This window comes from Apium graveolens, chromosome 9 (assembly GCF_009905375.1).
Source record: "Apium graveolens cultivar Ventura chromosome 9, ASM990537v1, whole genome shotgun sequence".
Taxonomy (NCBI): Eukaryota; Viridiplantae; Streptophyta; class Magnoliopsida; order Apiales; family Apiaceae; genus Apium; species Apium graveolens.
The window spans coordinates 34,618,847-34,631,830 of record NC_133655.1 but is presented as its reverse complement, the minus strand read 5'-3'; the positions used below and the strand labels follow the sequence as shown (position 1 = coordinate 34,631,830).

General features: G+C 36.9%; 1 non-coding gene across 1 annotated transcript; it reads left to right on the top strand.

Annotated features, from left to right (window-relative positions):
• The first annotated feature begins 9,937 nt into the window (after window positions 1-9,937).
• Window positions 9,938-10,044, top strand: LOC141688296 (small nucleolar RNA R71). Its single transcript, XR_012561748.1, has one exon. It is a non-coding gene; the product is annotated as a small nucleolar RNA R71 (small nucleolar RNA).
• The last annotated feature ends 2,940 nt before the right edge of the window (window positions 10,045-12,984 follow it).

Here is a 12,984-nt window from a genome sequence, read left to right as displayed (position 1 = left end):
TCTTATGAAGTTGAGGCATTTACTCACCCTATTTCAGCTTATCAAGTTTTGGCTGAATAGGACAATGTGGTTGCTGAAAGAATTCTCAATTTGGTGTACACTACTGCCTCTATGCAAAGAGCTAAAGATACCATCACATCCATGCCGCCCACAGTTGGTGATGATGTTGATTATGGAACTGGTGGTTATGAGGATATTTTTTTGGATGAAGATGATGATGAGGAAGAGTTCATGGATATAGGGGAGAAGCAGGCCCTAGCTCAAGATCAAGCATGCCATCTTGGGTGTTTTCCAAAGCATGTGATGAGCACCATTTCAAATCTACTTTGTCTCACATCATTTAACAAACTCAGATAGCTCTTCAAACTACTACAAATGCCAACACCAAGAGCCTTCTACAAGAACATCTGCACTCTCTTTAACTCCATCAAATTCAATCTCTCAAACAAAATCAGGATGTTACTGAACTGAAGACTGAAATTGATCAAATCAATAAGGATGTCACTGAGAGCTTGGATGCTAAGTTTCCTAGCACCACTATGCTGGACATCAACAGACAATTAAGGAAAAATTATGATCTAGCCAGCAAGGTGGACTCCTTAGACAAAAGGCTCAAAACCTTGGAAACTTCAATTACTGAAATCCATCTCCATCAAGCCCAACAAACTCTGCTACTTCAGAAATTGGTGGTTGCACAGACCTCAACCTCTACTCAACTTGATGCTAACAAAAAGGGGGAGAAAGACTCAATTATTCCAGTTAGTCAAGGGGAGTCAACAAGTGAGGGTGAGAAAGTGCTCAACATACAAGTTAGCAAGGTGATTGTTCCAACAATTGCTTTTACTAAGCCACCAGCCTTGGACAGCATTGATCTGATCAAGATAGCAGCTGCTAAGTTGGAATTAAATGAAAAATCTAAAATGCTTAATGTTGCAGCAACTGAGCAAGAGTTGGATGCAAAATGGAAGAAGCTTGATGAAAATATCAAGAAAAAAATTGTTCTAATTGAGAAGCAAGACAAGGTCTTCTCTCACTTCTCTCAATTGAGACAAATTTCAGCAAATGAAATGAGCCTAGAGAACATTGGAAGAGATGAACCCTCATCAATCAAGTCTCTAAAGGCCAGTGTGATTTTTAAACCAAAAAGAAATTATTCAAAGAATTCAGGAAAAAATCCACTGGACCTAACCTATGAGACCCCTAGGCCAGATGAAAAGAAGCTACTTGGAAGGTCTATAGCTTTCTTCAAGGACCCTAGAGACTCAGTGTTAAAGACAAGGATTACTAAACTCTACAGAAATGGTAAACTGATCTGTGTAGTGGTTGGACATCCACAATTTGCAGAGGCTAAGAAAGAGGAAAAGGTGAGGCTCAAACAATATCAAAAGCAAGCTGCTTTAGATGCCAAGAACCAAGCTAAGAAGCCTGCAATCACAGAAGCTGTATTGCCAACTGAGACATCTAAGAATCTAGATTAAGGAAAGAAAGAAGAACTAAAGCAGATAAAGAGAAAGTTTAGATACAAGATCCATGCAAAGAGGAAGATAAATTTTGATAAAGACAAGGAAGATAACATGTCAGCCCAATCCACAACAAAAAGCCAATCAGTCACACCTACTGTGAAGGAGGCTGAGTTCAAGGTTGATCCTAATATCACTTTTCATGGTGATCCTGTTGTTCCAAAGGATGAGCCCATATATTGGGACAGTTTGCCTCTTCGAGATCTAAATCTTCCAATCTTTGCCAAACAGAGGAAGAAAAAGACAAGAGCAGTCAAAACAGTCAAGCCTATTAATCTTCAACCTAAATCTTTGGCCAAACCTATACCTATTGTCAACAAGGGAAATCAACTTTTCATATGTGACATCAAAGAATTTTCAGACATAAATCTCTATCTGGATGAGCTTGAAGAAGTTAGATCCATTAATGCTTCCAAGCACCTTCGAGAGAGACTAGTCTTCAGGTACAAGGGTGGTAAAGAGATTACATGGCCACTTCACAGAATTCTTAATGAAAGCTATTCAACTTTAGTGACTGTCTTCTCCTCAATCAAGAAAAACTTTGGATTCAATATAGTTGCCAAAAAATGGTACTAAAAAAGATTGAGGAGATAAGAAATAGTTGGAGAGGACCAAATACACTTCCAAGAGTATTGACTATTCCCTTCACTGAAGATAGGGTGCATTTGAGGCCATACTGCATTATGGAGTTCAAGGATGAAAAGAACATTAGAAGATTCTTCAGACTGGAAGATCAGCTAAAGATTGCAAGCAATGAAACTCTGAAAGAAATGCAAGAAAAGCTGGATCTAATAAATAATGAAGAATCAGAATTTTTCAGACAACTCCAATACCAGATTGAAGAGAATGATGTGAAGCTGGGAAAGAAGTCAAGGCAATCAAGGAAATGATCATAATTTGCTCAGTCTAGAGGAGAACCTTGAAAATGATATATAAGACTCTCTACAAATCTTTCTTTGTGAGAATTTTCAATAAATTACACCACTTGTAAATTTTAATCTACTTTATTTCATTATGTATTAATAGAGTGTTTTGTTATCATCAAGTTTCTCTTAATTTATGGCTACAAATACAGTAGACATAAATTGGGGGAGATTGTTAGGAATATGTTGAGTACTTTATGATAACTTAAACAAAACACTTAGTAGATTTTAATCAAGTGATTTTTGTAGCTTTCAACGGATGATCATTTCAACATCCGTTGAAAGAGTAGCTTATGTACAATAAGACTAGTAGCACATTTCTGCATACTTGAATGGCTTTGTGAACTAGATGTTGTAGATTGTTCAAGTCATGTTAAAAACTAGAGTGATATGCAAGATAGGATGGTTAATTGTAAATATTAGATGTCTTGTAATCTTGTATAAATGAAATAGAGTTAACTGCCAAAAAGATAGTCTCAACGGATGATTTACAAAGCTTCAACGGATGATCAACATAAGTCTCGATGGATGATCAAACAGAGTTCCAACAGATGATCAAACAAAGTTTCAACGGATGATCAACCAAAGTTCCAACGGATGATCAATCTAAGTTCCAACTAATGTTCAAATTCAAAAGAGCAGTTGATAGTGACTTGACAGTCACATGCGTTGGTTGTATGCAAATGGAATGTGGCAGCCTGTTTGAAGGATTTAGAGAACAAAGAAGCATTTCCATTTCCAAGCTAAACATATGATATTCAAAGATGCTGGAAAGAGAGGTGTAGTAGCATGAAGTTAGACTAGATATAGTTTGTCTTATTATCTTGTATTTTTATCATGTAACTTGGTAATATATAAACCAAGGGTAGCAAGATGAATAATATACACATTAGTAAACACTTTTACCAGAGAAATAGATAAGGCAAAATCTGTAAAGAATTTCTCTGTTCTTGTATTTCAACTTGTAAGCAGCTGTGAACAATTTTGTTACACAGAGTTCTCAACTTAATATATATCTCTGGTGGAAAAGTTCAATCCACCAGAAAGTTTTTAAATACTTGTATTTGATTACTTTGTGATTTAATTTCTTTACTACTTTCATTCCGCACCATTTCTATATCAAACACAGTTATATATTTTAGTAGAATTGTTCTTAAAATTAAAAAGAAGCCATTATTACATTCAACCCCCCTTTCTGTAATTATTGTTTAGATTGTTTGGGAATAACAGGTTATTTTACCGGTTAAAAGCTTTAAGAGGATGGTCTACAAAGACTTAAAGAAGGAAAAAAGTTTTTCCAGGAAAGGCTCTAGTTCCTCAAACTCTGATAGGAGGAACTAAAAAAGAAACTTTGATGAGAAGGAGTCCAAGTCTGGGAAACTTGACAAGTTAAAGACAAAGTGCTACAACTGTGATAGAGTTGGTCACCTTGCAGCTGACTACAGGAAGCCAAAAGCTGAGAAGAAACAAGCCTTGTTCACCAAGAAGAAGAATTAGGATGATACATCAGATTTAGATGAGGGTGTCAACTATGCTCTCATTAGGACGCCCTCAAATCCGGGGTTAAGATTGAGGACCCACGACACCTTATAATAAATAATGCAATATTAAATGAAATAAAACCCCGAAAAGCTAGAAGGATCGATACAAGATAAGGTATGAAACAAGATACAACTACCAACCAATAATTTAAAACTTTTACGATCCTTTAGAGACTTAAAGTTTACAATTCCGACTTGGAACTGCCAGATAACCCAGCTGTATCTGAAATTCCAGAAGACTATACCGATCCTCTCACAAAGCTTCTACCTGATCTGAACGCCTAAATCTCTCCATCTTCTTGCTTAACTGTCATGGCAAGATCAAAACAAAATAGTATGAGAAAAAGACTCAGCAAGTAACTATAAGGATAATTCTAAATATCGGATATGGAAATAACTTAATAGTAATAATATGAATCTCTGTATTAAGGTTTCAAGGGTTCAAGGATATGGTTCTGAATAAATCAATTATTGGCATAACATATCGTTCACGAAAAGGTCTCTATTAGACTTTTGGAAAGCTTCAAAATCACATTTTAAAAAAACAAATTCAACTCATAATACTTTATAAAAATAGTTCTTAAAGCACAAGTAAAATATTTACATTTCACTTAAAAAAAATCAATAGTTTCGTTTGGAATATCCATCATTTATATATAATACGGGTGATCAGCCTGTACTGACCTCCATCCGGTCATAATGTGGCGCCCTCCAAACCCAGGTCAGAAGTTTGGGGTCACAACACACATATAATATATAAACCTGGATATAAAATATTTTATGCATTGACCCTTTTTACACAACCAATGATCGCAACAGGTTAAAGTATGAAAGCAAGCCACAACCTTAACTTTTATTACATCGAATCGAATCCCAACTAGTTCAACTTATAGCTGAAAATGATATCATTCTTACAATCTTACATAACTCATCTACAATATAAAGCTCCTGCTAGCTCGATCCAACTTAACCTGAAATCCTAGCTTGCACACTTATTAGGGCGAAAACACGCGCTAATATTCACGCAAGTATACGCGTTCGCAAGTACTATAAGATATAAATCAGATTCGTTCCCACAGAGACTGGTTTAGGTTAAGTTCAATTTATGCACCTATGCAACAATGTATGGTTATCGCTCAATGCTAAGACAAATAACAAATTGGGTTTTTATTAAACTAAGAGATTATACTAAATAACATTAACTAAGAGAATTAAGGTTGAATTACTATATATGAAAAATATGGGATTCTAACTTCATTAAATACTTCATTCAATAGCCTTATTATTCTTAACCTTAGCATGTAACGGTGATGACACTAATCAGATAACACGAAACTAGTAAACGCCAACTTTCGTTGTATGAATACTCTACTACCAAGCATCCACAAAAGAGATAGAAGTTGAATAGACACCAATTATGCTTAGTCCTTATATGTCTATAAGAATTGAAAACATAACGGTTTAAATCACAAGTTATCTATCGTGATTACATAGGGCAAGTAAGATGGTTAAAATTACCTACGAATCATGCATAATAAATGCATGAACCTATACTAGCATGGAAAGTTCTAAACCTCTATATTCACTATCGCTTTAAAAGAGATTAACAAACTATTTTATATGTTAGCTACGCACATAAGACGAATAAGCACAACCAATACTAGGATATCAATCAATCACCACACACCAAGATATCGAAACAAATTAATTATTGAAATCCATAAGTAAATCCGCTAGAATCCCATGACAACGATTAGTTCATAATCGAACTCATCGTCACCATGGGTTCCAATAAAAGCATGGTATAAACAAGGTCTTAATAAACTGAATAATAATTAAAGTACGAATAAAAAAGGTCTAGGTTCAACAAGAATGAAAATGAGCATCCAAAGTTGCAACTATTTTCAAAGAATCACAAGTAGAAAACGAGATCTTCTTTTTCGGAGTTATTTTGTGATTCTAGGTCTTCTCCTTGATCTCCCAATCTTCCCTGGTGATGAAAACCCTTTTTTCAAGTATATATAAGCCCATATTGGACCTGGACCCTTAAAATCGTCAAATTTCTCTCAAAAAAGGCTTTTTTCAGCGAAATCAGCGAAGTCAGCCGCGCATCAGCACGCGGCCGCCTAGCACCAGCAGGCGGGCGCTTGCTAGCATGCGGGCGCCTGACACCAGCAGGCGGGCGCTTGCAGCCTTTCTGGAAAATTCTGATGAATCTTATTTTGCCCATAACTTGAGTTCTACTCGTCAGAATTAGGCGATTCAACTATCCACGCGAAGCTAACAAGATTCTCTACAACTTGAAAATGGCCTAGGCTTCCAATTCTGATCACTGTTTATCATATTTCCTTTAAAAGATCCTTTCTTTATTTAACTAATACCTGAAATGCAATAACACAAAACACATCAAAATATAAACAACTTGAGTCCAAAACACCAATTTAAGCTTGTAATAAAACGTTCCAAGTGGATATAAAATCCACTTATCACACCCCCAAACTTGAATCGATGTTTGTCCTCAAGCATAAACAGACTCAAAACTATAAAACAAACCTAATGCATGAATGCAACTACGTGAATACAACTAAATGATAATTCAATCGATCCCCTCAGAACAACCATAACCAAATGAATAAGCCAATGCCTCTAAGAATGCAATGACTTAAAATAGTGTTCGAATAAATCCCACAAACCAACTCACAAACCGGAAACGTGCGTGTGTGGAATGCTTAACAGATATCTCTCGATACTAGATCAATAACCATAACTTATCTATCATCGAAACAATCAAAAGTTTATAAACAGAATAGACAATAAACGCATTATGACTCACAAAACCTCCTTTTGACTAAAGTTATACAAGGATTCACACTATTATTGAACATATAACAAAGATGTTTATTTGACCGTACAATGAATGAGGTCCCAAAAGACTTATGCAATAATACCCACGTAGCGAGTGTTAGGTTAGCGGATCCCAGACTTTAAAAGCCTTAGGTCACTAGGCACACAGTCCCCTAAGAACTTAGTAACTCGAGTATTAAAGAGCTCACTCTTGATCAATTATGCATAAACACATACTTTTTTTTTCTTTTTTTCTTTTTTTTCTATTTTATTTTTTTCAGTAATTTCTAAATGAGTGTGTTTCGCTCTATCTCATTCAACCCTAGACTACTCATAAAAATATGAGTCGGCTACTAGCCATTTGACGCCTAGCCTTACAACAACTAGCAATGAAATCCAAGTTAAAAAATCAGTGTTTTTACGTCATTATGAGAATATCACAAATTCTAAATATAACCAAGTGATTAAATCTCAACAACAAACAAGTATGATCATGATCTAGATCGAAAGCAACCATATAAGACTTTGTGAAAATATTTGTTTCTGGCATGCAAATCAATTCATTAGGACTTAAACATCCCTCTATTCGTCATCACCACACTCAAATCAACATCAACTTATCAAATATCATAGTTCATCTTAAGGGATCATGCTAAATATGCATGCAAATGCAATTATATGAAATCACATAAAAACAAACAAATATGTCCTAAATGACCAATCATGCAAAAATATGAATGAACTACAACTAAACATGCAATATGAATCTATATGAATCTATATGGACACACACACTACTAATCCTTACATTATCACCCCCAAACTTAAAATTTTTGATATCCTCATTGAAGGTAATAATAAGAATTTCAGGCATACCTAGTCGTCGGAAAGATCACCCTCCTCGGGTGGAGGATCAGGTGGCCAATCAACCTCGACACCAGTGGCTTAGAAAATAGTGCCCAAAGCCTGTGTCAAATCTGCAGTAAAACGATGGTATATGTCGTGCATGGCCTCCATATGCCTAATTACTCGCCTGTACTGCTCATCACCAACACCAGTCCTATCAACTACCTGCTGCACATGAGAAGAACCCTCTGTAGGCACGGGAGGGTCCGTCCGGCCACTCTCGACATCAACAAAAATATATCCCAACCCCTTATCATGAGGTGCACCTAAGAATGAATAACTCAAGTGATCTGGCATTTGGTTGAGCTCAAGTGTGAGAGCTTCTTGAATAAATGGTTCAAAACGCTCCTAAGAAATTTTCAGCTCTGCTAACCCAAGAGAATCGAATGGCATATCCAACTTCCTCATCTACGGAGGTGCATTCAAATCCCGCAATTGCTCTGCTCCTTCTTTATCTTCAATAACTGATTCCCCTATTAAGGATCTCTCTAAGTTATCTGACTTTGGCAATTGCTCAGGCTCTGAATTTACTACAGAGTCGACCCACTCTACTTTAAAGCACTCATCTTGAGCTGTGGGTAACTTTATTTCCTTGAAGACATTAAAAGTGACCTTCTGATCATGAACCTTCATAGTAAGCTCTCATTTTTGTACATCAATCATAGTTCGGCCAGTAGCTAAGAATGGTCTCCCCAAGATAATGGGAATCTTCTATTCCTCCTCAAAGTCAAGAATTACAAAGTCAGCAGGGAAGATGAGTTTATCCACCTTGAACAAGACATCCTCCACTATACCTTGTAGATAAGCGATGGAACAGTCAGCTAGTTGCAATGACATGTATGTTGGTTTCGGATCAGGCAGACCAAGCTTCTTGAAGATAGATAAGGGCATCATATTGATGCTAGCTCCTAAATCACATAAACACTTGTCGAATGACAAGTTTCCGATGGTGCAAGGAATAATGAAGCTTCCAGGATCTTTAAGTTTCGGAGGTAACTTCTGTTGCAGCACAACACTGCATTCCTCCATTAGAGCAACGGTCTCTAAGTCATCGAGCTTCACTTTCCGAGAGAGAATACCTTTCATAAATCTCGCATAGCTAGGCATCTGTTCAAGAGCTTCAGCGAAAGGTATGTTGATATGAAGTTTCTTGAACACCTCTAGAAACTTCTCAAACTGCTTATCCAGCTTTTTCTTCTGCAGCCTCTTAGGAAAAGGAGGTGGAGGATAGATCTGTTTCTCCCCTGTATTACCCTCAGGAGGATTGTACTCAACAATAGTCTTCCTTGGTTCCACTTCCGCTTCCTTCTACACTTCTTCTTCAGCCAAAACTTCAGATTCTAGAACTTGAGATTTTTCAGGCTCTTCGTCTTGCTGAATTTTGGGGCTTGCGACTTTTCCAGACCTTAAGGTGATGGCGTTCACCTGTTCTTCAACTTCCCTCTTGCCTGGATTTGTTTCTGTATCACTAGGAAGCATTCCTGGTGGTCGATTCACTAAGGCATTAGCAATTTGCCCTAATTAGTTCTCCAGATTCTAGATAGAAACAACTTGGCTTTGGAATATAAGAGCCTGGTTTTTTCACATAAGCATCAACTCCTCCAATTCAGATTTTTCATTCGAAGATAGACCTGCATCATGAGTTTGTTGTTGAAGTTGGAGTTGTTGTCTTGGTGCAAATTGTTGCTGAAAACCAGGAAGGTTGAATAGCTTATTTCCAAACTGCTGGAATGGCTATTGCATTGCATTCTGATTGTTGCTCCAGCTGAAGTTAGGATGATTCCGGTTGTCAGGATGATAAGTGTCTGGAACTGGTTGCTGCGATCTCTGAAAGTTGCTCACAAACTGAGCTAATTCAATAGATATCGTGCATTGCTCCGTCGCATGCGAACCTGCACATAGCTCATAAACACTGGTTATCTGATTAACACCCAAGTTAGCTAGAGAATCGATCTTCATGGACAATTCCTTTAGTTGAGCAGTGACGTCCATAACTATATCCACCTCAAGAACTCCTGCTACCTTGCCCTGTTGACATTTCTGGGTTGGATACTGATATTCATTAGCAACCATCAGTTCAATTAGATCATAAGCTTCCTCATAGCTCTTTACCCATAATGCTACGCCTGATACTGTATCGAGCATGGGTCTGTACTGTGCTTCCATCCCATTGTAAAAATAATTGATGATCATCCAATCAGGCATTCCATGATGAGGACACTTCCTAAGCATCTCCTTGTAGCGCTCTCAAGCTTCACATAGCGATTCTCCCGTTTGTTGCGCAAATTGAGTAATAGCATTCCTGACTGTAGCTGTCTTCGCCATAGGGAAGAATTTAATAAGAAACTTCTGAGTAAGATCTTCCCAAGTAGTAATCGAACCAGCTGGTAGAGAGTGTAACCAGCTCTTAGCCTTGTCCCTCAGAGAGAATGGGAACAGTCTCAGCTTCACAGCATCTTCAGAAACACCGTTGAACTTGAAGGTGTCGCAGATCTCAATGAAATCCCTAATGTGCATATTGGGATTTTCAGTTGGATAACCCCTAAACTGGATTGAATTCTGCACCCATTGAATTATGCCAGGCTTGATCTCAAAGGTATTAGCTGTGATAGCTAGCCGGACAATGCTAGATTGAATGTCATTGATCTTGGGTTGAGAAAAATCCGTCAAGGCTTTCGTTCATGCTGCTGGATCTCCCATTGTAATGAGTACCTAAAATACAAACAAATAAATCGTGAGAGTAATAGAGCCCGAGTCAGTGAACTTTAATGACCACTGATGACAAGCACGTAAACTAAAAAATTAACATCGAGTCCCCTGCAGCGGCGCCAAAAACTTTTTAGGGCGAAAACACGCGCTAATATTCACGCAAGTATACGCGTTCGCAAATAGTATAAGATATAAATCAGATTCATTCCCACAAAGACTGGTTTAGGTTAAGTTCAATATATGCACCTCTACAACAATGTATGGTTATCGCTCAATGCTAAGACAAATAAAAAAATAGGTTTTTATTAAACTAAGAGATTATACTAAATAACATTAAATAAGAGAATTGAGGTTGAATTACTATATATGATAAACATGGGATTCTAACTTCATTAAATACTTCATTCAATAGCCTTATTGTTCTTAACCTTAGCATGTAATGGTGATGACACTAATCAGATAACACGAAACTAGTAAACGCCAACTTTCATTGTACGAACACCCTACTACCAAGTATCCATAAAAGAGATAGAAGTTGAATAGACACGAATTATGCTTAGTCCTTATATGTCTATAAGAATTGAAAACATAAGGGTTTAATGCGCAAGTTATCTATCGTGATTACATATGGCAAGTAAGATGGTTAAAATTACCTACGAATCATGCATAACAAATACATGAACCTATGCTAGCATGGCAAGTTCTAAACCTCTATATTCACTGTCGCTTCAAAAGAGATTAACAAACTATTTTATATGTTAGCTACGTATATAATACAAATAAGCACAACAAATACTAGGATATCAATCAATCATCACACACCAAGATATCGAAACAAATTAATTATTGAAATCCATAAGTAAATCCGCTAGAATTCCATGACAACGATTAGTTCATAATCGAACTCATCGTCACCATGGGTTCCAATGAAAGCATGGTATAAAGAAGGTCTTAATAAACTGAATAATAATTAAAGTACGAATAAAAAAGGTCTAGGTTCAACAAGAATGAAAACGAGCATCCAAAATTACAACTATTTTCAAAGAATCATAAGTAGAAAATAAAATCTTCTTTTTTGGAGTTATTTTGTGCTTCTAGGTCTTCTCCTTGATCTCTCAATCTTCCCTCATGATGAAAATCCTTTTTTTAAGTATATATAAGCCCATATTGGACCTGGACCCTTAAAATCGTCAAATTCCACTCAAAAAAGGCTTTTTCAGCGAAGTCAGCCGCGCATCAGCACGCGGGCGCCTGACATCAGCAGGCGGGCGCCTGCAGCCTTTCTGGAAAATTCTGATGAATCTTATTTTGCCCATAACTTGAGTTCTACTCGTCAGAATTAGGCGATTCAACTGTCCACGCGAAGATATCGAGATTTTCTACAACTTGACAATGGCCTAGGCTTCCAATTCTGATCCCTTTTTATCATTTCCTTTAAAAGCTCCTTTCTTCATTTAACTGATACCTAAAATGCAATAACACAAAAACACATCAAAATACCAATAACTTGAGTCCAAAACACCAATTTAAGCTTGTAATAAAGCATTCCAAGTGGATATAAAATCCACTTATCAATACTGGACTGGGAATCCTCGTTACCAATAATTTCTTTTTCAACTGTAGAATAACATAAACAGATTTGAAGGAGTGAGCTAACTAGCTGTAACACCCCCAGATCCGGGGTCGGGAATCCGGGTTGTCACGGTCTTTCTTTCCACAATATCACTTTACTTAATTAATAATAAATACCCTCATTCTGTGACCCCACACTAACACACACCACAACTCGTTATAGTCTCAGAGATGAAATTGAAATAAGTACAAGTCTTTGAATCCACAATTTAAAATTATTACAACCCAAAATGATTACTTGATAATTTACAGTTAATTGCCATTATCTGCCACAAGTTATAATTATACATAATTGGATTCTCAAAAGTAGATGGTCTAAACTACAATGGATCTACCTCTGCAGCTATAGCAGCTACAATATCAGCGGGAAGACGCGGGACGCTTCCCACGCGCTTGCGCTGGGTCTGCTGGAGTCTGGCCATCTCTCCTAACTGTTGTTGTGTGATGAAGAAATAAAGCAAGAGTGAGCCTTACAGCTCGCAAGATAATATGTAGTGATAACAATAATACCAGTATCTAAATGGATACTTACTAAAATCTTTATCGTGTGTAAGATAGTTACTTACTAGATATAAGTAAAAACAAGGAATGAAGTTACCAATACTCCCCCACACTTATATCATTTATAAAGCTACTTGAACTATCACCGTTCAAAGTATAATTAAATTCACGAGGTCATCCCATAGATGAGACCACAAATAAACTTGAAAATATTTGATCTTTGAAATATTTTGAAAAGAAATGAAGTTACGAGATACTTCATTTAATGGATACACCAATAAAAATGTTTGACCCTGTCAATGCTTCGGCAACCACCCATTAGTAGCCTTTCGATCGAAATGCTACGGGTAGTGTTGCAGAATTATCCAAATGGATGATGAACTCATTACGGGAGTTTACCGCGCCAGG